Source organism: Fukomys damarensis, unplaced genomic scaffold (genome assembly GCF_012274545.1).
Source record: "Fukomys damarensis isolate Sample0158 unplaced genomic scaffold, DMR_v1.0_HiC HiC_scaffold_15, whole genome shotgun sequence".
Classification (NCBI taxonomy): Eukaryota; Metazoa; Chordata; class Mammalia; order Rodentia; family Bathyergidae; genus Fukomys; species Fukomys damarensis.
This window is the reverse complement of record NW_022900927.1, coordinates 44,601,906-44,626,343: the sequence shown is the minus strand read 5'-3', so window position 1 is coordinate 44,626,343 and position 24,438 is coordinate 44,601,906. Positions and strand designations below refer to the sequence as shown.

The following is a 24,438-nucleotide window of genomic DNA, read 5'->3' as shown; positions in this document are numbered from 1 at the left end:
TATATATAATACATATAATATATGTATATATATAATATATAATATATTATTCAAACCTACAAGAAATTATTAATTTAACAAGTTTTATAAATGAAATATTGCTTCTTCTTTCTGGAAGTTTAAAGTCTTACCCAGAAGACATAAATCGGGAGCAGTTAGTGTCAAGTGTTATAACTAAGTTTTGTATAACATAGTAAGCCAGTTCATGTAAAAGTTCTGTATTATTTTTCTAGTTCTGAGAAATAAATTACCAAAAATTTAGCCACTTTACAAGAACACATATTATCTCACAGTTTCTTTGCTTTATGTCTCTGGACCTGAGTGAAGTTTTCTAGCCAAAGTTTCAAAACCTATAGCAGATATGTACACAGTTCAACTTTCTTGTTGCTGGGATAAAGTACCTGACATACACAACTTAAAGGAAAAAAGTCTTATTTTGGCTTACAATTTCAGAGGATTAAGTCCATGGTCAACAGGCTCTAAGGCAGAAAAATTATGGTTGTGGAACATGAAAGAGGGAAGCTTTAACTTTATAGTAACTGGAAGAAGGGAGTGAAGAGAAAAGCCAGATGGAGAAAAGCCTGCAAAGGTTTACACCACCAACCCTCAGTGACTCACATCCTCCAAATGGGACCCATCTCCAAGAAACACATTCAGCTATAAACTTTCTTTAAGTTTATTAAGAGAATCTCTTTTATATTAAAGTGCACAGAAGCTTTTGAATCTTTTCTCCTGATTTAGGTAGTTATCCAGGATAAAATTCCAGTTGTTTAATTTAAAATTAACTGATTTATACCTTAATTTCATGTGTAAAAGTCTGGTAACCTTGACCATATTTTGGATAGGAAAACATCACAGATCCTGGATGGAGGAATGGTTTTATATAGATATATATATGTATGTATAAAGAGAGAGAGAGAGAGAGAGAGAAAGTGACCACCAGAGAAAAAATATCAGTCATGACCCCAACCCTGTCTATTGGATTGTTCCCCCACAAAAGCCAGAATGAATATGTCTAAAGAGGTAGAAGATTATGAAAGAAGGTACATTAGTCAATCTAGGTTCATATAACAATGTTTCATAAATTTGAAAATTTATAAACAGCAGGTATTTTCCTCTTACTGTTTTGGAGGCTATTAGGTCCAACATCAGTGTTCCAGCAAATTCAATATCTGGTTAACCCCAGCTTTCTGCTTCATAAATGACGTGTCCTCAATGTAACATCAGGTGGTTGAAGAGGTAAAGCATCTTTCTCAGGCCTCTTTCATAGGGACAGTAATCTCATTCATAACTAATAAACTTTCATGAATTAATCCCTTCCCAAAGGCTTCACTTCCTAGCATCATCACCTCAGGGTTAAAATTTCCAATATGAATTTTAGGAGGATACATTCAAATCATTGTATTCCACTCCTGTCTTTCCTGCATGTAATATTCAATCATTTAATCCAATGAGACCTAATAATTTTAACTCATTCCAACATCAGCTAAAAATTCTAAAATCTTCTCTAAATATCGTCTCAATGGCATGTGAGTAAAACTATGTGGATTATTCATTCTGAGACAAATCATTTTCCAATTTTGAACCCTAAAAATCATACAAGTTAGGTACTTCCAAAATACAATGATACTACAGGCAAAGACAGACATTTCTAATCCTACATAGAGACATAGAAAATAAGAAATTAATTATGGGCTTCTAGTAAGTTGAAAATGTTAAGGTTCAATAATAATTTTGGGCCTCCAGGACCCCTAGGGCAAGAAGTCCTATATGGAAACAATGGAATGGAAGACTCATCTTCTTAGTTGTTCTTTTAAATTTTATTTTATTTTGTTTTTCTATAGCTTTTTCTATGTGGAGCCTATCCACAAGTCTCCTATGTCTGGAATTATATGCTGCAGACTCTACCAGTCTTAAATTAGGTGCCAGCGCCACCTCTGTGGCTGCACTGAGCACTGACTCAGAGAGAGATATCTGTGGTAAAACTGCACTCTTGGAAGCTCTTGACCTGAACACTAAGGGTCTCTTGGCCTTCCTTTGAAACTTAGATGAACACATTCATACCCTCACAGCCTTGGGGGGAATAGCAGAAGTCTTCATACATGGATAAAATATGAGTTCAGTAATGGAATAATACGAGTTTAATAATGAAAAACAAATGAGGTGTTTGTTTGTTTGTTTTGTGTTGTTTCCTGGGCATATAATGAGGATAAGGGCATTTAGGTAACTGCATGGTTCAAAGTTCCCAATAACTGTGAAAGTTCAGTATTATCCTGAAAATGTTCATTTTCCCCTGTTTTGGAAGATGTGGGGAAACTAAGTTGCTATGGTCATTATGGGATTAAATGTACAGAGAGGAGGGCTAGTTGGCCATGCTTCGTTTGAATATAGCAAGGTTTAGGTTGTCGTAGAATTCAGACTAAAGTCTTGCTACAGTAAGTGGGACATTTTCATTTTATCAGGGTCCTTCACATTACAGATGTAGATGGTAAATTCTTTTGCAGCACACAGTTCATATACCACCCTCAACCTTGGGAAAAGAAGGCTTCCAAGTTGATTTCTGCCAAAACAAGCAGCATTTTTCAAAAGGCATGTAGATGAGGGCAGGAGGAGTTTTCAAGAATGAGAAATAATTCACATGTTCAAATGACAATTGTATGAGAAGTGAATCATCCATCCGCATTGATATATGCAGGAGAAGATATAAACAGTCAAAGCACATTTATGCTAACATAAATGAGTAAATAAGCTGGAAAATATACTTGAGGAATGGTCAAGCACAGGCAGAATAAAACTCACTAGGTAAGGATATAATTATTAGAATGCGTGGCTTCTAGGAGATTCCCAAGGCAAGTGGATCTATTTATAAATCAGAAAACATGCTAACAAACTCCTATTTCTGTTGTTCATGAAGCAGGGCTGACTTTTTAAGATCGGTAAGATCCTACAGCGGAACTTTTTTTTTTTCCTTTTCCCGGCTGGCCCATAGTTTCTGTCCCTTCCTTCCTTTTCATTAGCAGAAGCCCTGTGACAGCTGTATGGTTGGTGACAGCCATGTGACAGATACACTGTCAACGAAATGGTGACTAAAATAGCGTACATTAGCTTCTGGCCTGGAATAAAAACGATGGTGTAGCTCTCTGACAGATGAGTGTTGATCCTCCAAGGAAATGAGCAGCAGCACGGTAAAGACGACAGAACCGTGACCAGCCTCGGTCCCCTAGTGAGTGTGCAGAGCACAGTGCTTCATGCACTGATTCGAAAGCCTGCACTGAGTCTCAAGGTTTCTCTCTGACAGAAGCTGCTGCTACCTTAACTAATGCAGAATATTGTCCTCATGAGTGAAGGTCGCAGGAGAGTGGAGCTTTCTAAGTAAAACTGAGTTGCAGTCAAAGCAAGCATGTGCAAACACATTCCACGAAGAATTAAAGTAAAAGGAAGAGAATCCCGATTCTTAAAAGAAATATGCAGAAGAGAGGGAAATGATTATTTTAAAGTGGGGTAAAATAAGGCAGCTCTAACTTTTAGAAAGACAAGTCAAGAGGCAATATATGGAAAGGATTGTAAGACTGAAGTAGCAGAAGTCTGGAAGCAGAAGATGTATGTGATTTTTTCACTCAAAAATATCACTATAGTTGCGGTACATTTCAAGAGATGTGGTATGGGTTGTTTTAAGTTTTCAGACTTAATTACCTCTCTTTGAAATTTTTAAAGCTCATTTTTCTGATCCAGTCTTCAAAAATATAATGCTCTTTTGATTCACTGTATCTTTCTGAATATATAAGACAAATGTAGCAAAATCAAATTTTAGACATAAATCTATATATATTCCATATTTTGTATGCACCCATTTTTTCCAAATAAGGAGACATTTGTGCACATATGAGAATATTTATTCATTCCTTGGTAAGGTGTAGGGTTGGGAATTAAGAAAAAATATAGCCTGCAAGAAATGATTTTGAAGTAACTGAATAGCTTTAAAACATTTTTCAAGGCAATATCACATTTTCTATAGATTTTTTTCAAATGTATAGATTTGGTATTTTCAAAAAGTTATTAGGAAACATTTAAATATTTCCTTTTATTAATATTTATTCCTCCAGATAAAGGGAAAGGGAAAAGAAAGTGGAAGGAGTAGGGGAAGGAAAGAGGGGACTGGAATTCATATGAGAAAAGGAAATAATGGAAACAAAGTCTACAAATAGGGAGAGGTGGAGGGGTTGAAGAGAGGGCAGGGGAATAGGGAAAAAATAAGAACCGAGATGTATTAATAAAGGTACAAATCTGTAATGATGAATGCCATTCTACTGTACCCCTAAAATGTATCAATAAAAATTTTAAAAAATGTATCTTTGGATTACATTAGACTGGCATAAGAATAACTGCAAATCAATTCTTGCTGCTATATTTACATAACAGCATATAAAGTAAGCTTCATAATATAAACTTGAGCAATCTTAGATGTAATTCAATTTCTTTATAGCATAAGAAAACTTATTTTTATATAAAGCATACAGTAATTTTGACAAGTTTATTCATATTTCAAAATCAATTTCAAAGCTTTATTACTCTTCAACATTGGACTTCAATCAATAAGATCATAACAATAGCACTTATTGCATATATAAAGTGTGCTTACTACTGTGGACAAAATATTATAGGTGCCTGGATTGTATTGGATCTTTTCCAAAATCTAGTCTTTAATAAATATCAGCATAAACCTGAATTTACTCAATTAGATGAGAAATATATGTCAAGTTATCATTCACCACTTTTCCTATAGTAAGACATTTTTATGAGGCACTCTCATGCCAAGTATGCAGAAAGTTCAAAATTCATTTTGATCTTTTGTGAGTGATTAGTAGCCCAAAATTAGTTTTGGAACTCCTTTAATTTTTCAAAAGTGTTAGGAATGCATTATTTTCTACTAACTCTAATCATTGATTATAATCTTGTAACTCTGTGGATATTTAACAGCTTTCTTTCTTAAAAACAAGTACTGTGATTTTAGATATTTGTCACTCTCTAATGCTATAGGCCCAGCAGGAAAACATATACATAGAACAGTGTTTCTATTCTCTTTCACAATCCTCAGATCATGTGATACCCCAACATCTGCCCTTTGCTTCACAGAATGGGGCACTTTGTGCTTCCAACAGAATCCACACTGTCTCCTCGGGCTACCAGGCCCTGTGTGGTGTGACTCTTTTATTCCTATCACCCCTTTTCTCTTGACATACTTACTATCACTCATTCTGACCTCAGCACGCCGGCTTAGAATGTACTACATTTCTGTGCGGGACTAAGTAGCTGTTGGTCTCTCAGGAAAGCTCACTAACACCTGTGAACCCCCCTTATAACTACTCTCTTGACTATCTATCCCCTGTCTCTTGGATCCCAGTCACCTTGTTTGTCGTATTTGTTCAAGTGACTGGCACGTGGTAAATGACCAATAATTATTTATTTTAAGGAAGGAAAAAGGAAGAAGTGAACGAAATAAGCATTCTCTGAGGTGTGAAAAATCTGTAAACTTAAAATTTTCTGTTTAAAACTGATCTCTCATCAATCTCACTGTGATACACTCTAGATACCATTTTGTGTGATATTCTTGAACAACTAAAGATTGCACAGGTCATAGAAGCGTGTTAGTTACACATCACTTGAGACATAGCTGTAAGTACACCATTTCATGCTATCTGATGTATCATAGATCCCTAGATGATTCATTATAGCAATGAAAGCTGTCAGTGTAAATAATCAAAGTTGCATGTTTATAAGGGGATCGCTACAGATTCTCCTAGTGCATGCTTATGTAATGTGATCTCTCTGTAATTAGCTAATCAGTTTAAATAGTTTCTACTAATTTAATTTTCTTCTCCATTTTCTATTAATAGATTGTCATGGTTGATTTAACTGATGTAATTAATAATTTGGGAACTGCATTATGGCTGCTCAATGACACCATTAAGATGAATCTTTATATATTTTCAAGCCATTTAATTTTATTCCTTAAGGACAGATTGAAAAGAGTGAAATCAATTTGAAGATAATCAGAGTTTCAGTACATTAATAAAACCTACAGTTAGTTTAATTGTCCAATTTAATATTCATTTAATTAGATATCACGTATTTTTAATTTTTAAAAAATAAAGTAACTTTAATTGAGGTAATTTCTTTGGGGAATTTTATGAGGAAAAGCTAAAAGTGAACATTTTCAAAGTATGACACAGAACACAAGGTAGAATACTTTTGTATTTACTGTGTATTATTGCCTTTATGAAGTTGACTTTTCTATTTAGCTTTAATATGTAAGCAAAATAGTTTTAAAGCTTCTTATTATGTTTGATTGTTTATTCTGTTTGATTAATTTATTCAGTATAAAATTAGAGCAGCTTTTATATGACAAGCAATACTGAATCTAAATTAAGAAATTATCCTGAGATACTTATATCAGTAACTGAATAAATATTTATTGAGTTTTTACTACATATGAGTCACTGTCTCACATTGTGAAAAACAGTAGTGAACAAGACCCTTTACCTCATGGAAATCATAGTCAAGTAAGAAAGTAGGTAATTAGAGTGAGAGGTGGATAGATAGAAAGCAATATACAGGCGATAGAAAATTGCAGAATATTACAAGGCAGGAAAAGTGATTTAATGAGTGGTAGAGAGACAAAGATGCCAATTAAAATGAAGGTATCTGCATGAGAAATAATAATAATAATAATAATAATGATTATGGATCACAGCATCTCATCTGAATATCTGGGGATTTTAGGGCATGGGAAAGAATGAAAGGATAGTTTGCAGGTAGGTGTGAGTATTTCTAATTTGAATATTTGCTGAAATATTACTACCGGAGGAAGTAGGTAAAAATATTGAAGGTAGAAGAGCATGAGATGTTTAAAAATGAGAGCAGAGGAATTAGAGTACAGTTATTACAGAATACGGATGTGGATGTAACCTTAAAAGTAGATGGCTAATAGGTTATTGAGGACTGAATCCATGAAAAAGAGAAGTCAAGATTCTTCTGCATTGATGTAGAATCAACCAGGATTTTGACTATAAATGTGAAAATGGCGATGATCCCCATGTTCAGATCTGTTAGATATCTGCAAATTTCAGTGGTAAGGAAAGGCAATAGGCGGTATGTAGCCTGAGGGTGGAGAGTATAAAGTTGAAGGTTTTCAGGAAGGAAGGAGGCCAATACTCTGGGAGTGGCAGTGAAGAGTAAGAACTCTTAACTAGAATCTGCACTGGGTACCTAAATTACTTTCATAATAAACCTACACGACTAGGTTGCCTGGCAGGTATAGTGAATTAGCGCTCAATACTCTGCTACTCCGCTTTTGATGGGCTTTGATGAGTGGCACTCATAGAAAGCCACAGCCTATATTTTCAAGATTCCTCTATAGCCAGGAGTTTCAGTGTGATTTAGATCCAGGCAATCTCATACCTTATTTTAAAAAGTCTCTTTCTGGGCATACTGCATGCCAACAAACTCAGTCAGTGGGTGTGCGGAGCTTCTGTGGGGCATCTGCAGAGAATTCAGCGTCTTGTCAGCCACTAGTGGATGTTGAGAGGTAGAGCGTGTGCCACAGATTTTACTGTGTGTCATGTGGCTGGGATGCATTTTCTGAAGCTGCCACTGCTGCCACGGTTTTTCCCTCATTAAAGCATCACTGATGGAGAACCAGAGCTGCTGTCTTCCTGACTGGAAAAGAGGCAGCAACTCGCTGGGATTCTTGTTCTGTCATGTGTCTTTAGGATTGGCTACCAGATGCTTAGCTTAAAGTTGATTTTCTTGTCCTCCTTGTAATTCAGTAAGCCACTTATTATAGGGAGACAGATCAAACTCTAGCTTGAGTCCGTTCTGGTCTCCTAAATAGATTTGTCAATGCAGCGGTTAGGGAAAAAAACCAAAAAAACAAAACATACAAGCCTGGAGTGATGGCACACGCCTATAATCCCAGCACTCCGGAGGATGAGGCAGGAGGATCGCTGTGAGTTTGAGACCAGCCTGGGCTACATAGTGAGTTCCAGGTCAGTCCCAACTACATAGTGAGACCCTGTCTCAATCTGCCCTCCCAAAAACAAACAAACAAACAAACAAAATAAAGAAAGAAAAAAGAAAAAACTACATACAGTTCCATATGCTAAATATGGAGCATGTGGTTCAGGAACAATTATGAGTAAACTTTCATTTAGTGTCTCTTTTGATCGCGAAGGTTTTCTTTCACCTCATTTCCCAATAAGGGAAATTTATTAGCACATTTTTTCTCTTCTTGATGCACTATTACATTTCGTTAAATATATTAAAAATATCTTTAATTATCTAGTTACTTGTGGTAACTAAGTTATATGACAATTATCATATATTTTTCGATCATATATTTCCTTTATTAATCCAACAAATAATATAAGTGGACATAAACTACTTAAAACATAACAAGACAGGCATATTAGTTTTCTGAGACTACTATAACAAAGGACCACAAGTGGTCCTTATCAAGTGGATTGATTGAGCAGCAGGAACTCAATGTCACACAGTTCTGAATGCTCAAAGTCTGAAATAAAGTTGTTGATAAGGATAGTTCCTTCTGAGGCCTACACAGGAGAACCTGCTCTATTCTTTTCTGTTTTCTGGTTGCTTCATGGATTCCTTGGTTTGTAGATAGACCGTCGACTTCAGATTGTCTTTCCTCTGTCCAAATTCCCTGTTTATAGAGACATAGATTGTGTACCTAATCAAATGAGAGTAAAATGGCCATATCCAAATATTTTCTTTTCAAATAAGTTCATACTCATAGTACTGGAAGTTAGGAGTCAACCAATAAAGTAAAAATCAAAGTATTTTAAAAAACAACTTAGGTTATAAATATCTGGAAACTGAAAGGAACGTGCATTTTAAGTCTATCTCATCTGTGTGAAACAATATATTTTACATCTGGAGAATTTGCAGGTACTACAATATGCTAGTATTCTGGACACTTGAGTAAGAATTTTGGTTAGAGATTGTAAGAGCTATAGGAAAGGAATCAGATCCAAGAAATATATTTGGGGTAGAGTTTGCAAGTCCTGTTGCTTTAGGGGGACATAGTAGCATGAAAAGGGAGTTTAGAAGGATTCTCAGGGTGCTGGTTTGAAAAAAGTCAACTGCAAAAGCATAAAAGCATTTATAGACTAACATGGGAAGGGATAGAGAGATATATGGGGAAGGTCAATGTGGATGACATGGGTGTGCGGTCGCTTTAAGACATGGAAGTGACAAACACTAAGGAGCTGGAATACGAGTGTGCTGATGGGAGGAGTGAGTGATAACCTCCGCACCCTGGACTATAAGAATAGATACTGACGGAAGACAAATCCAAACTTACGTCAACAACAAGAGAATTGGATGGTGAAGCATTTAAAAATGATCATTGCAAGTTTCAGAAAATGTTGCTATTTATGAATGTGTTAGTTTCTGTAAACACAGCAATACGTAATTCATATTTGGATTTGTATATGTTTTCATCCTTTAGAGGGTGTTGGTTAATTTTCAAGATTTCTATGGCACAGCATGATTTTGATCCTACATTTCAGGTTCCTTTGGAGCTAGTCTTTGCCAACAATTCAGTACATCTAGTTGGTAGGAAATAAGGTAGGTTTATTTTAGCTTCCACTTCTCTTTACTAGTATGTTATATTACTTTTTAAGGGCAGAATGCTGTTTGTTACAAAAGAAATAAAATTTAACTGGCAGGTTTTAAAATTTTGATTTTATATCTTTTGTTTTCAATATAAAAATATGAAGAGCAAAAAATGATATGAAATTCATGGGGATTCCAGTCACACTTTTTCATTAAATTCCTTTTGGTTTTCATATATATGATTTTGCAGAGTAAAGTATAGTGACTAAGTGTGGTGGCACACCTCTGTAATTCCAGCACTTGGGAGGCAGAGCCAGGAGGATCAATGGGAGTTTGAGGCCAGCGTGGTCTATGTAGTGAATTCAAGACCAGCCTGAACTGTACTGAAAGTCTCTCTCTTGAAAAGCCAAAAATAAAAATCATAACAAACATATGTTAAAAGCATTTATATATTTCAAGTAATTTTTGGAAGTATTTGGTAAGGTAAAGTTTATAAGTCAGAGTAACTGTATTTAAAAATTTGAGTATATATTACCAACTTGCTTTCCAAAAATGTAAATTTATATTCTCCAATAAATATGTACCTTCTCTGTGTATGATCTTATATGTGACACTTATGATACTATGTGAAAATAAGTCTCCTTTTCAAAACAAGAAAGTCCTATCCCTCCTCAGTGTATTTGTAGCTGTGTTTGTTGCTGTCTTCTTTTATTTAGAAAACCCTGCAGTTTTGCCCTTTGGTAAACCTTTAAAAAATGAAATTTGCTTTATTTCTTTGTTTTTCTCATTGAGTTTATTGGTACATATTAGGTATACAGTATAGTTACATTCATCATTGGGATCCTGTACCTCTACATGACAGGTGTTGGTTCTTATTTTTTCCCCCTGTCCCTGCCCTCCCTTCAACCCCCCTCCCTTCCCCATTTACAAATACTTTATTTCCATTTTCTCATTTTCTCATATTTTTTCCTTTTTTCCTTTCCCCTACCCTTCCCACTTTCCCTACACATTTATAGCCCTTTCCTTCCTATTTCACATTGTCAATTATACCCTTAGGATCTGTACAATTATAGTTTTTCACACCAGAGAAACTTCAGTACTTACATGTGTGACATTTATTTCACTTAAGAGTATATCCTCAATATGCATCCGTTTTCCTATGAGTGACTGTAATTTCTCATTTTTATGGCTTAGTAGTACTCTATTTATAGAAAAACCACATCTTCTTTACCCAGTCTCCAACTGATGGGAAAATGGGCTATTTCCAAGTTTTAGCTATTATAAACTGTACCACTATAAACATGGGTGTGCATATATCACTGTGATATGATTCTTTTAATTCTTTTGGAAAGATATCTAGCAGAGGGATAGCTGGGTCAAATGGAACCTCTTGTCCCAGCTTTTTGAGGTATCTCCATATTGATTTCCACAGTGGTTGCACCAGTCTGCACTCCCACCAACAGTGGAGAAGGGTTCCTTTCTCCCCACAACCCCGCCAACATTTTGTATTGTGTGATTTCTTGATAGCAGCCATTCTTGGTGGGGTGAGATGGAATCTCAGCGTTGTTTTCATCTGCATCTCTCAAATGACCAGTCATGTGGAACATTTTTTCATATATTTACTTGATGATTTCACTTCTTTGTCTGAGAAGTGTCTGTCCATTTCAGATGCCCATTTTTGAATCGGGTGTTTCCGGGTTTTGGGTTTTTTTTTTGTTTTTGTTTTTGTTTTTTTTTCGGTAGCGGGAATTGAACTCAGGTCCTTGTGCTTGCAAGGCAGGCCACTGAAACACTGAGCTAAATCCCCGGCCCTTGAGTTCTTTATATATTCTAGATAATAGTCCTTTGTCTGAGGAGCAGCTGGTAAAATTTTTTTTCCCACATTTTAGGTTGTCTCGTGGTTCTGTTGGCGGTTTCTTTTGCAATGCAGAAGCTTTTTAATAAGATGAGATCCCAGTTTTTTATTCTTTTTGCTAGTTCCTGTGCTACCGAGGATTTGTTCATGAAGTATTTTCCTTAGAATACTACATATTATTGTTTTAGAATTTTGCTTTGTCTTTTTATTTTTATTGGTGTGTGTTTATAATATATGATGATTATATTCCTCTTGCGGAGTTGGCACATGTACATAAAACACCTCATTTCTGTTTTCATCCTTTCCTCGTTTCCCTTCCCTCTTCTTCCATCCTTAGTCCTCTTCCTTTTTGCAAAAAGGGCGTCTTCCTATTTCTCTTACATATATTTTATTACTGTCTTTATATTTTGGGCTTCTCATGTAAGATAAACTATGCAGTAGTTGAAGTGTCTGATAAGCTTAATCAAAACATCATTTTTCATTGGTAAACACTGTCAACGATTATACATTTGAGTTTATCTAAGAATTTAAAACTCTATTCGTGTATTCAAACAAAAATGAATAAGGTCACTGACTTTTTGTTTCTGGATTCCATTTTTAGTTCTAATTTCCCCTTTGAAGATATTAAACTGTAAGGTACATTTGCTATCAAATGTATCTTATAATTTGTTAGAAAAAAAGCATTAGCGGCCTTCCCATGAGCTACTTAATTATTATAGAACATTGGAAAAGAGTCTTAGTGGTAGTTGGACCATGATAGAGGCCTTTCTCAAACACCACAAGATCACACCATTATACCAATGATGAAAAGAAAAGCAGGTGACCCAATCTCAGAACAAGGAAGGTGCTGTATTAGAAAGAAAAGCATGTGTGTGAGTTGCCAATTGACATACAACATGTCTTTTTCTAATATCAAAAGTAACTTGGAAACTATATTCATATTAAATGTGCTTTTATGCTTAATTGGCCACTTTCACAAACCTGTCCAAAATAATTATAATTTTCTTTGAACCGTTAAGCCTTTTTTTTTTTTTGGCTTCAATGTGAGTAGTATAATATCTAATTCAACATAGCACATCAATAAAATAATTTCACATGTCTACCTCTTTATCTATATTAATGTATCTGAAAGCACAGGGGATTTATTCATTCTTTAGTTACATACTGAGCTTCTACTTTGAGCCAATGCTGTGCTGGACCCAAAAAGACAAATAAGACACAAAACCTAACCTTGAACAGGCACCAGTCTAGAGAAGAGTTGGTCAAATGAAGTATGCATGGAAGAGGGAACTCAGAATCAAAACGATGCCAGGATACATGGAGAGTTTCATAGAGGAAAGGATAGATAATTTAAAAGAAGATTCGAAGTTTCATCAAGGAAAAAATGTATTCCAAGCAGGGACACAGCACCTTAGTGTCTAAAGGAAGAGAATTCCAGAAATCTAACAAACTTATTTTGGCTGATGGTTTCCAAGAGAGGGAAGTGAGAGTTGGGATGGGAATGACAGACAGACTGATTCATCGAGTGTTAGTGGTCTCAGCCTGAGGCATTTAGATTTTGTCATAAAGAAAGATATCAGGGAGCCATTAAGTGATATCAAGTGAGGAATTGAAAAATAACATCGAATAGATATCAGACACATTGTGAGTTTACATTTGTTACTGATGGATACCACAGAAAAAAATGAAAAGCAAGGAGAAAAAAATCATAAAGTGCATCTTACGCTGTGCAGGATGAGGTGTACTCTACTAATTGTATCTCTTATTTATTTAGTGTTATCTGTTTATAATAATTCCTTCTGCTTTTCTCTGGATATCTGAGGTCAAAAGTGGTTGAAAAATAGTACATGGAAAAATCCTAGAAAGAAACAATTCATAAGGTTAAATTGTACACCATTCTAGGCCACATAAAGAAAATAAATGCATTCCTGTTTCATCCTGCTCAGGGTGTGAATTACCCCTCTGTCCAGCGAATTTACACTTTGTTTACTATCTGCTCCTTAGTCACTTAGTAGCTGTCTTACAGGATAAACCAGTTATCGGATCAGAATACTTGTGTTCAACAAATCCCAGCATTAGTTTATAATACTCTCAAAGCACAAGAGTAGTGATGCATGCTTTTTCTCTCTCATAGAAATTTGTGCGTTTACAAATTACATTTTAATAACTAATTCTAGATATTTTATCTAAATGTCCAGCTTCATATCCGGTTACTTTTTTTCATGTTTTCATGGAAGATGGATTTCTTCCTTACCAAATAACCTTGCACTAGACTGTTACTAGTTAAAATTCCCACTAGCAAAATAAAACATCCACATACCAGAAAAAATGCTTGATAATAATACAGAATTCTTCATACTGGCTTTTAAAATGGGTATCTCTTGACATATTGTTGATAAGCATTCAGATATGGGTCAAACTTGTCATCAAAATATTTTACTGAGAAGCAATGAGCAAAATGTTTCACTTTGGTCTAAGTCCTCATAGTCTCATTGCTATTGTTTTAAACCCCTGTAAAATGTGCTCCTATTATTTGTCTTCTTTAAGTTTTAAAAAGATCATGCTAGAAACATTTTCCAAATTGAGCTTTGCAGATGATGCATAAGAAACACAGGATTTGCATCAAGAACTTTATTTTGGAGATGAAGCGATATATATATATATATATATATATATATGTATGTTAATGCTACACTGTAAAGTTTAGTATAATGGCACAACCTAGAATTCAACTAGAATATAACTATTAGCCTTCAAGAGGCATGAGATAAATGAACTCAGTGTCTAAATGACTGATTTATGACACTAGTATTTATTCTCTGTAAATATGTCTGAGAAAGGCTGGTATAGATCAAGGTCACAACTTATCTTTGTAAATAAAGTTTTAATTGGAGGACAACTATGCCCATTTGTTTGCATATCCTCTAGGGTGCTTTTGTGGTCCAACTGCAGAATTGAGTGGTGGGAAAGAGACTAGCCAGAAAAATCTGTATTAATTACAATTAGACACCTCACAAAAAATTAAGAATGGTCAGGTACAATGAACATAATCCGTCTACTATTGGCCATGCAGGAAATATAATACTTGGAATATTATGTCATATTTTCTGCAAAAGATTAGATAATAATTTCCAGACAAAGATGTATGAATGAAAAACCTAATATATTCATTCATCAGATAGTAACTGTACCCTTAGTTCAGACCCGTCTGCACCAGAAGCAAAAAGCTCAGTAAAGACAGCAACTGAAAAGGATTGTAGAAGAAGCACTTGGAGGAAAGAATAGAAGGCCATATTGTAGATTTTGCCAAGATGTTCCACCTCGTTATAAAGGTGAAACACAGCTGCTTCTCTAACATTGCCCTCACCGCATTCAGATGATCCTCTTCTTGTGAGTAATTTGATTTCTTCTTTTCTTTCTTTTTTTTCTGTAGTCCAGTGAGAGTGGAGCTTTAAGAACTTATGAAATAGAAGGTTCTGTATTCATTAAGGCTTTTATATACTTGGGAAATACCCAAGTTATTAATAATTAGTTTATAAGTAAATTATTTCTTATGAACTTCTCAGAAAAAATATTATTACACATGATAATCTCCCTTCAAGCTACTGCTGCCTAACCTGAGTCATTTTACCTTACACATGATTACTTTGCTCAAATTGCTTTCTTTGTATGTTTTTCATAAACTCCAACAACCTAAAAGATGTTCTAATGAGTTTGGGGACTAAGCATTGCTTAATAGTCTGTCCTAGTTTATTATATATTGCAGGTTCTGCATAAAACATTCCTTTTTGTTATATATATATATATATATATATTCCTGTTAGTTATACAGACATTTGTATAACTATTTAGGCTTTGAGGTCAATTCAAAATGTAAGATGTATAAGCAGGAAAAAAATCAGCAATCCACCCAATATATCAAAAACCTAGACAAAAAATAAATGCTTGCAAAAGCTACAGATTCAAACTCATTTTTAAATCTATAAGGTTCTCAAAATTACGTAGATGCTTAAAATGTTTTACTTTGTGTGCTACTTCTTCATTTAATAAAACCCATTAACAAAATAACAACAGAGTAAGTAGTCCTATATATCTAGAGTGGACCAGCTAGGGCACTGGAGAACTTGTCCATAGCCAGGCTACAGGGAACAGTGTGTGAAATGTTCAGTCACTTGGCCTTTCTCATATAGAAAATGAAAATTAGTCTGACTTTTTGTTTGTTTCAGAGATATTTGTTGGAACTATGAAGGACTAACTAAAAAGTAGAGATTCCAAGAGTATAAAAAAATGGTTAAGATCTTTATGGCTGAGTAATATTCCACTGGATGGGTAGGGGAAGGGTAATAAGGGAAAAGAAAAAAATGTGAGATAATGAAAAGATGAAAATAAAATGTTTGCAGATGGGGAGGGGAGGAGGGGGTGAAGGGAGGGCAGGGACAAGGGGAAAAAATGAAATGAGAACCAAGACCTGTCATGTAAAGGTACAAGATCCCCAAAATGAATGTAACTGTGCTGTATCCCTAAAATGTACCAATAAACTCAATTAAAGCTGAAAAAAAAGTGGTTAAGAGACTGTTTTACTATAGTTCTCCTCAGAAATGGTCTTGACCAGTGCAGCAGCAGTGGAGGGATGGGGAGGGGGGTGACAGAAAGAACAGGACTAATCAGAGAGAATTGTGCATTACAGGAAGTGGAGATTGGACACCACATGTGGGGGTCAAGAAGGAAAATCTCTTCTGCCTTAGAATTCCATAGGCGGATAACTGTTAATTGAGGGTCCAGTCTCTCCTACAGGAGATATGAGAGGAAGCAGTGGGGCAGTTGGAACTATGTTAGGTTGTCAATGGTGGTTTACTTTGTCTAGATCTCAGGTATCATTTAGATCAACGCTGAAAAATAATTTAGATTTAGATTAATGATTTCAGATTCTCTAAGAAGGAGGCTTCAATGGAAAGAAATGATCACTAGTGCATTATTGGGCAGAATGTAGCAATAGTGTATATTAACATTTGATCAATACTTTCTGCTTTTCTGATTAATATTTTTAATCAGTTAAAGTATAAACCTCATGAACTTTTGCCCTCATTATAAATTTTGACACTGGCCAGGCGTGGTGGCGCATGCCTGTAATCCCAGCACTTGGGAGGTTGAGGCAGGAGGATCGTTGTGAGTTCGAGACCAGCCTGAGCTATATAGTGAGTTCCAGATCAGTCTCAACTACATAGTGAGACTCTGCCTCAAAAAAAAAAAACAAAAACAAACAAACAAACAAAAAAATATTGGGGCCAGGGATAGCTCAGTGGTTCAGTGGCCTGCCTTGTCAGCTCAAGGACCTGAGTTCAATCCCCGGTACCAATAAATAAATAAATAAATCTTGACACATACATAGCGAGTACTTGATGTAATTTAGAATAAATCAATTGGTGAACATCACTAGATAGAATGTCCTGTAAGCATTTTTCACTGTGTGTTTCTCAAGTAATTGGTTACATGTTAAATAATTTGAAGGAGTTATCAACAATAGACTACTGAGGTCTCCTAGTCGCAAATATATCAGAATAGTTTTAGAAATGGTATAGTTGTGCATGGTAAAATATGTCTATAATCCAAGAACTCCAGACAATGTGGCCGGAAAATTGCAACATGAGGCTAGCCTGAATTTCATGGAGAGTCCAAGGCCAATCTGGAGCACACAGGGAGACTTGGTCTCTAACCAAATGGGCCTGGGGTGGGGAGAAGGGTCAACATCCGTTTCTATAAGCTCAGTATTTTCAGAAGTGCTCAGGAGATTTGAAGATGTAGCAAGAATCAAGAGGACCACTTACCCATTGAATTAGTGTTTTCTTTCATACTCTACTGCCAGTTACTATTTGTTGTTGCATTTTAGAAAAGCCTTACTCACTCTGAAACAGCAAGTTAGCAGTTCCACATCTTTTCACGCAAGCGGCAACTGCTGGCAAATTTTCTTGCAGAATAATTATGGGGCAAACAATTATAGTTACTTATGTGTTTCTTTTGGGGTCATTATTAAAATCGGCAGCAGGGGAATGCTTGGACTGGCGTCATAGTGATCTTCTCATAGTGAGAAATGGTCATTTTTGTTTTCGTAACATTGTAAAATCAGGCCGTTTCACGGTTTCCATGAAAAGATGGCATTCCCCTGGGAAAGAGCAAAGGCCTCCAAAAGCACTCACCCTGTTTTCTGAGAGAAAATGTTCCTCTCAGTCCCAGGTTCAGAAGCCTTCCTCTTCAAAGTCACATTAATGTGTCCAGCTCGAAGCATCTTTGGCTTTCAGTGTCTTGTTCTTTGATCCACCTCTGTAGCAAACTGACGACAGCAACATTAAAAGCACTACAAATAATACCTAAGAGCCCACCTTCACCTTCAAAAACCACTGCAAATACTGCATAGTTTCTTTGGTGTGAGAAACTGAAAGTATAAATGAGGATCAAAATGAATAAAATATAATGCGAAATAGGAAAAAAGGTCCAAAGGGGAAGGGGAAGTGAGAAGGGTAGAGGAAAGAAAAGAAGGGAAAGGAAAAAATATGAGAAAAGGAAAAAAAAACAGAAAGCCTTTAGACATAGGGAGAGATAGAGTGGTTTAAGAGGGGGCGAGGGAATGGGGAAAAATATAAGAACCAAGGTATATCATGTAAAGGAACAAATTTCCACTGGTGGATGTCATCATACTGTATACCTAAAATGTATCAATAAACAAAATGAATTAAAAAAACCACATTTGGCATATTTTAAAGTTTTCTATTAAAATTTAAAACATGATAAATTTCTCACCAAAATGTTAAAATGCCGCAATAAAATGTTAAATGCAGCACATAAATTGTGACTGTTAGCATTTTAAGTTTGCTAATGCTATTAATTATATTTAAGCTTAAAATCAATTTTTAAGCAAGTGTAAAAATGCTAATATTATTTAGCAATAATGATCCATGCCTCTGTAAAAGTTTCAAATGGTGCACATGTTACATTGTGTCTTCAATCATTTAAGTGTGGTTGGAGGACCTTGCAGGTGCCAAGTTCTTTTTAGGCTCTGTAATACAACAATGTTCAAAAGAGAGAAAAAAACACACTTTAAGCAAATATATAAAATATTTTAGTAATAAATGTTCAGGTGGTTAAAACATGAAGCCGAAAGAAAAAGTGTCCCAAATTTAAATAGAGCCACAGAATGTCTTGGTTTAAAGGGCACTTCTGAATATAGATTGGACTGGTGAGAGGCCAACTATTTGGGGAAAAGGAAGGGCATGGACAAAGGCCCAGGGGCAAAAATATTCCTGGCATGTTAAAGCAGAGAACATTTAAGCTAGGAGACTAGATTAGGAAAAAATAAGGGCCAAAATGAGAGGATGGAAGTACAAATAGTGTAGGGTATTGTGGACAATAACAATCTCTGACATTTTGTCAACGAGGTCAGAAGACATTGGAGCCACTCAAGTGTTACAAGCAGAGAGGCAGCGACAAGGCTGATCTGGTATTAGCGCTGGCAAGTGTGTTGAGGATAAAGAAGGCCAAAGACTATTATTGGCAATGATTGTGACCTCTTCCCTGGCACAGCTTTATCTGAATTAATCTGATTATGAGAAGCATAGGTCAGAAGCAAAAGCTGAAGTCCAGATATCAGAGTCTATTTACAGGCTAAAGCGGCAGTTGAGAAATCAGAGTCAAATTAACGGACACATTTCAGAAAATGCGTGGCTCAGAGATAAAGTTCACAAAGCAGCTGGATAAAGGAACATCATTAACACGAATGAATGGCTTTTTGACACCACAACTCTATGTCTTTTAGATAAATGCTTTTTAGTGTACTAGAATACCACAGTGAAACAAAATCTTGTTGCATTGACTTAGAATATTTTCGAACACTAATTTTTTGCAGCTTTTAGAAATCGATACTTGCATTTCTGTTGTATTTCAATACAGCACAGTGCTAGGTTAATAAAATTTGGGGGGCTATGGGTCCAAGTGCACTCTGCGTGAAAATGATGCTTTTTCTTCTGGAATCTCTACAAATGGGAGAGACTAGAATTTTAGGTGAAATATACAAATGAACTCAAAATTTATACACGTATCATACAAGTTATTTAATTTAACATAATTCAGATAATTCAGGAATGTTTAAGGCTGCAGAAAAGTTTGTCACATGGGCAAATGGAAGGAGAGAGAGGTGTGTATTGCAACTGTCATGTAATTTTTGCTCCCCTCTTTCATTATGGTAGGGAAGAAAAACTTGTAAAATCACCTGTTGTAAGAATCATCACAATGTGAAAATGTGTTCACTGAAGTTCTTCTAACTACCACGGCATAATTATTAGAAGAAAAGGAAAAGGTAGATTCAGATTGCAGTCTTGAACAACAACCAAAAAATTAAATCCTGAAATTATCTGTTCCGGGTACTTTCTGCGTTTCTTTAACCCTTACAACAACTTTCTCTAGTCTGTTTTCTTCCTTTGTCAGATGAGGAAATGTGAATTCAGGGACATTAACTATTTTGTTTAGGTTCTATAAGTATCAAAAGGGAGGCTTAGTTTTGAATGTAGCCACACCTACCTTACTTCAAAGGAAGAAAGGAAAGGCATGGGGATTATATACATAAAAGGGAAGGTGGCCCAGAATGTGTGTGAGTGCACAAATTACAATAGATAGGATCTAGGAAAAGGAGAGTGGGCTGAAGTAATCAGTGCAGAAGGGTCATGTCCTTTGGTTTGAGAGTTCAAGAATGGACAGGAAGTAGCAACATAGTGAGCTAAAAGAGTAGTATTTCAGAGATATCGTCAAATCAAATAGACACACATAAGGAATCACCAGAGACCCAGACTCAGAATGTCACACGGAAAAAAAAAATTTTTAAAGGTCCTGAGGAGATTCTAAATCTGTGTACATCTATCATTTCAGACGGCTAAATTTTTCATTTTCAATAAAACTGTGTGCATGAAAGAATTTGCTCTGTAAGCTGAAGAGCTTGACAGTCAAATAATAATGAAGCTAAGAGTACAGGTGAAGAACCTTGTATTCAGTTTCTCATTTTGCCATATTACTTCAAGAAATTATGTTATTGTTGAGTGTGCCTTAAGGGATCATTAAAAAAAAAAACAGGAAAAATGTTTTTTATTTGTACTTGGGCATCCATGATCCATAGTTTTCATTCATGTTAGCGTTTGGACCAGCCATGTAAAAGAAGCAGTTCTAGCCCCTTTGTGGTATGTGGACAAAAATCTTCTCAGCTTCTGATACCATCTAATCTATATTCAATATTGTTCAATGGAATAGAATGGAGTGAGAACATTATGGAACTGTTGTGTTCTGTGGTTGCTATTCTTCACATTTACTGCTTTTCAAGAGGGGTCAAAGGCAAAGATAGATATTGAAATTATCTCAGGGCAATTACTGGAATATCTGTTCTCCAGTGGAATAGGATCAGAATCTCAGACTGTGTTTGAATGATGATAAGAGCAAGCTATTTGCCACTTAACTACAAACTCAAGGAAAGCATATGATTTGTACCTCTACCCAATGGAGAAAAAGCTGATGTCTTTCACCCTTATAACCTGGCTGACCTTGGAAATTTTTAGAAATCAAATTGAACTTTATTTTTCTCATCTGTCCAACAGGGAAAATAATACTTATAAGTTTTTCAGGTTTAAATTGTATCTGATGAAAAGTGCAAAGCATATCTCAAAGCTATTCTAGTATTCCGCCATAAAAGATAAATCCCCTCTTTCTTTTCCTACTTCTCAATAATATGATTATTATTACTAAACCTGTAGCTCCAAGGCAAGTATTACTTTAGGAAAGAATGTTGACTCACTTCAGGCATTGCTTTTGACTCTCTTCTGACATAAGGAGGGAGGGAGAGAAGGAGAGGGAGAGGGAGAGGGAAAGGCCTGACAGTTAATAGCCCTTTTCTGAGATTATCAGGAGTTTTCTTAGCTGTAACGAAATGAGAAATAATTAGGAACTCCCTTTAGTGTATACGATAGTTGGTAGTGGAAGATGGACAACAGAGGTGGAAGGCTGTACTCATAGAAGAGGCATCCCAGGTGCAGGTGCAGAGCAGCAGGATGCAGGTTTGGAAGTGGGGGCTCCATGAGCTAAGAGCAGATGAGGCCAAAGTGTGGACATTCCTGCAACACCCTACCACTAGTTTGTAGCAATGGCTCAGAGCCAGCAGGTCAAAGGGGCAACAGAGACAGAGGATCACAAGAAGTGGTTTTCTTCCATTATTTTATATATAGTGAGTGCATTTCTTTACCTCGTTTGCTAAAAAATTGCATTTTAAAATCTCTGTGACTGTACTCCTTAAGAGGAGGTAACAAGAAAGGCATACATCTCTGTGATATTCTTCCAAAAATGTATATTGTTAGGTGTAACCCTAGGAAAATAATCACAAAAATCCAAATTACGAGGCATTCTAGATATTATATGACCAGGATAGTTCAGAGATTCTGAATGGTTGAAAAACAAAGGAGAAAGCACTTTTTTCACACTAGATGAGAATAAGAAGACATGATGAAATGCAGTGGGTCCTGGTGGAGAATGAAGACAAGACATGTATATGGAAACTTGAGAAATGTGAATGCAGTATTAGTTTAATTAAATGTTTGTTACCGGTACACCTTTTGTTGATTCATATAGCATGATATTTTAAAGATATTAACAGTAGTGAAATTGGATGAGAGGTGTTAAAGTGCTCTTTATTATCTTTACAATTCCACAAAGCTAAAATTATTTTAAAATAAGAAACACACACACACACACACACACACACACACACACACACATCATGACAGGTACCATAGCTTGCTCCCTCGAGCCTTGTCATCTTCGTGAGTTTGTGAAAGCATCATGATTTTGGTATTTATCAGCAGCTGTGATACTCTACCCTTTCACTTATCTGTACATTTTCCAAACCATTATAGTTGAGGAGCTTAGGAAGCTAGGAAACCGAGTGCTATCAGCTAGAATTAGAAATTTTTGCTTTTTCTCAGTGAAGAAAAAGGAAAAAAAAAATAACAACCATGAAGAACTTATTTAGATGCAAAAGTTACATGAAGTATGAAAACCCTGAACTCTTTTTATAGTCCATCCTTATTGTGCTTTCTTATGTTACTGATATGCCCACAATGTATGAAAATACTTATACCTTAACACGAAGAAAATAGAGAGATGATGAATTTATAAATCACCTTGGGAGGAAAAGAAAAGATCACTGGTCCCATTTCAATCTCATTTTCTTTCTTTTTTTTTTTCAGCTTTAATTGAGTTTATTGGTATATTTTAGGGGTACAGTACAGTTACATTCATTGTTGGAATTTTGTACCTCTACATAACAGGTCGTGGTTCTCATTGGCATCTCATTTTCTTAATCCTTAATTTTCAATATTGTTGAGCCAAAAACAATCATGAAATAACCTGAAAATGTGGTTTTGGTGCAATTTCTTCTGTACTCATTTTTATTTGTCACAAAGAACAAAGCGTAAGGGGATTTTTTTAGTCACAACTGTCATTGGTGAATAAAGCATTTGGTTGTCTCTAGGGAAGAGAACTTGCTGCCAAACAGGTCATATGCATGAGGAACTAAGCATAGGTCAGGACATATGTTTGACCTTTACGACTTGGGAATCTCAGTTATGACAAATGTTTATGACTGATAGTTGACTTTGTAAGAAAAAGAAATGCAATCTTCTTCTCCAGGTGGATGGAACACTAGTAGGATTAAAGCCATTTTACAGCCTAGATTTATTTGCTCTGGGATATGACATAGTCAAGAAAATCAAGCTGTACTGTGCGGTATAAGATGCCAAACTTCTCAGGTTTATTTTCATTTTTCAAATCTGGTCCTCTTTCTACCACATAAAAGCACCCTCCTGATCTTACTCACATAAACATAGCATCGCCAACTTTCCATAATGTGCTTTACCTTATCATATCCCATCTATTTTATTCCTAAATGTTGAATTATACAATTTTTGTCCCAGGGTGTTGAAAGTTAGAAACACTGGAGTTGGGGCATGGGTGTTCATTAAAGCTGATAAAATGCAGTCTTTATTGTTACCACTTTCTTCATTCACAAAAACAATCATGTCATCTTGCAATACATATGCTTCCTGTATTTCTTATTTTTATGTACTTTTATATAATTTTTGAAAGTAAATAGTAGACAACCATTCATGCATAATGAATACCTAAAAGCTTCAGTTTTTCTCTTGTAACAGTGAAGAATTTCTTCTATAAAAAATGTAGTATCATTATTATACCCAGATGTTTTCATGATAAAATAGGATTATTTAACATATAGTCCGTATTAAAATTTGGTAAACTATTTCACAGAATATTCTTATTCTTCATAGTTTTTAAAATATAAATTCTGTCTACAATCAGAGATTACATATTTGATGTGGGTAATTTAAGGCTTTTGTGAGCTTCTGAGCTGACTGTCCTTTCTCATATTCTACTTTTAAATGTTTATTTGTCTGATTATATTTAAAAAAAAGAAAGAAAGGAAAGAGGAAAGAAGGAAGAATGAGTGAAGAAATTAAAAAAGGAAGGAGAGAGATGGATATTATTTTGATAGATCTTAAATTCTTCTATGGTACATTGTTCTGCTATAAAAATGCCTGGATCTCCAAACAATAAGGCAAAATGTAGCTTTTTCAACTATGAAGTATTTCTTGAATAATTGCAATATTTTTTTTATATTTTTCGTATACTATATATTGGCAATAATATTTACTTTCTGGATTCTATAATTGAACGTCAACTTTGTAATAAATATATACAATTTTTTATCACTGTAAATTATAACAATTTATAAGAACTAAATCATAAAGCAATTTGAAAATTTGAGCCTGTTTCAACATCAAAATTGCCCTATTTAAGCATTTATATGATAGATATGCTTATATATATATATAAGATATGCTTATATATAT

The 24,438-nt window shown here is 35.3% G+C and overlaps 1 protein-coding gene across 33 annotated transcripts in view; it reads left to right on the top strand.

Annotated features, from left to right (window-relative positions):
• Ppfia2 (PTPRF interacting protein alpha 2) overlaps positions 1-24,438 on the top strand; it is a 458,820-nt gene that overhangs the window by 220,669 nt on the left and 213,713 nt on the right. The gene's annotated exons all lie outside the window — the stretch shown is intronic.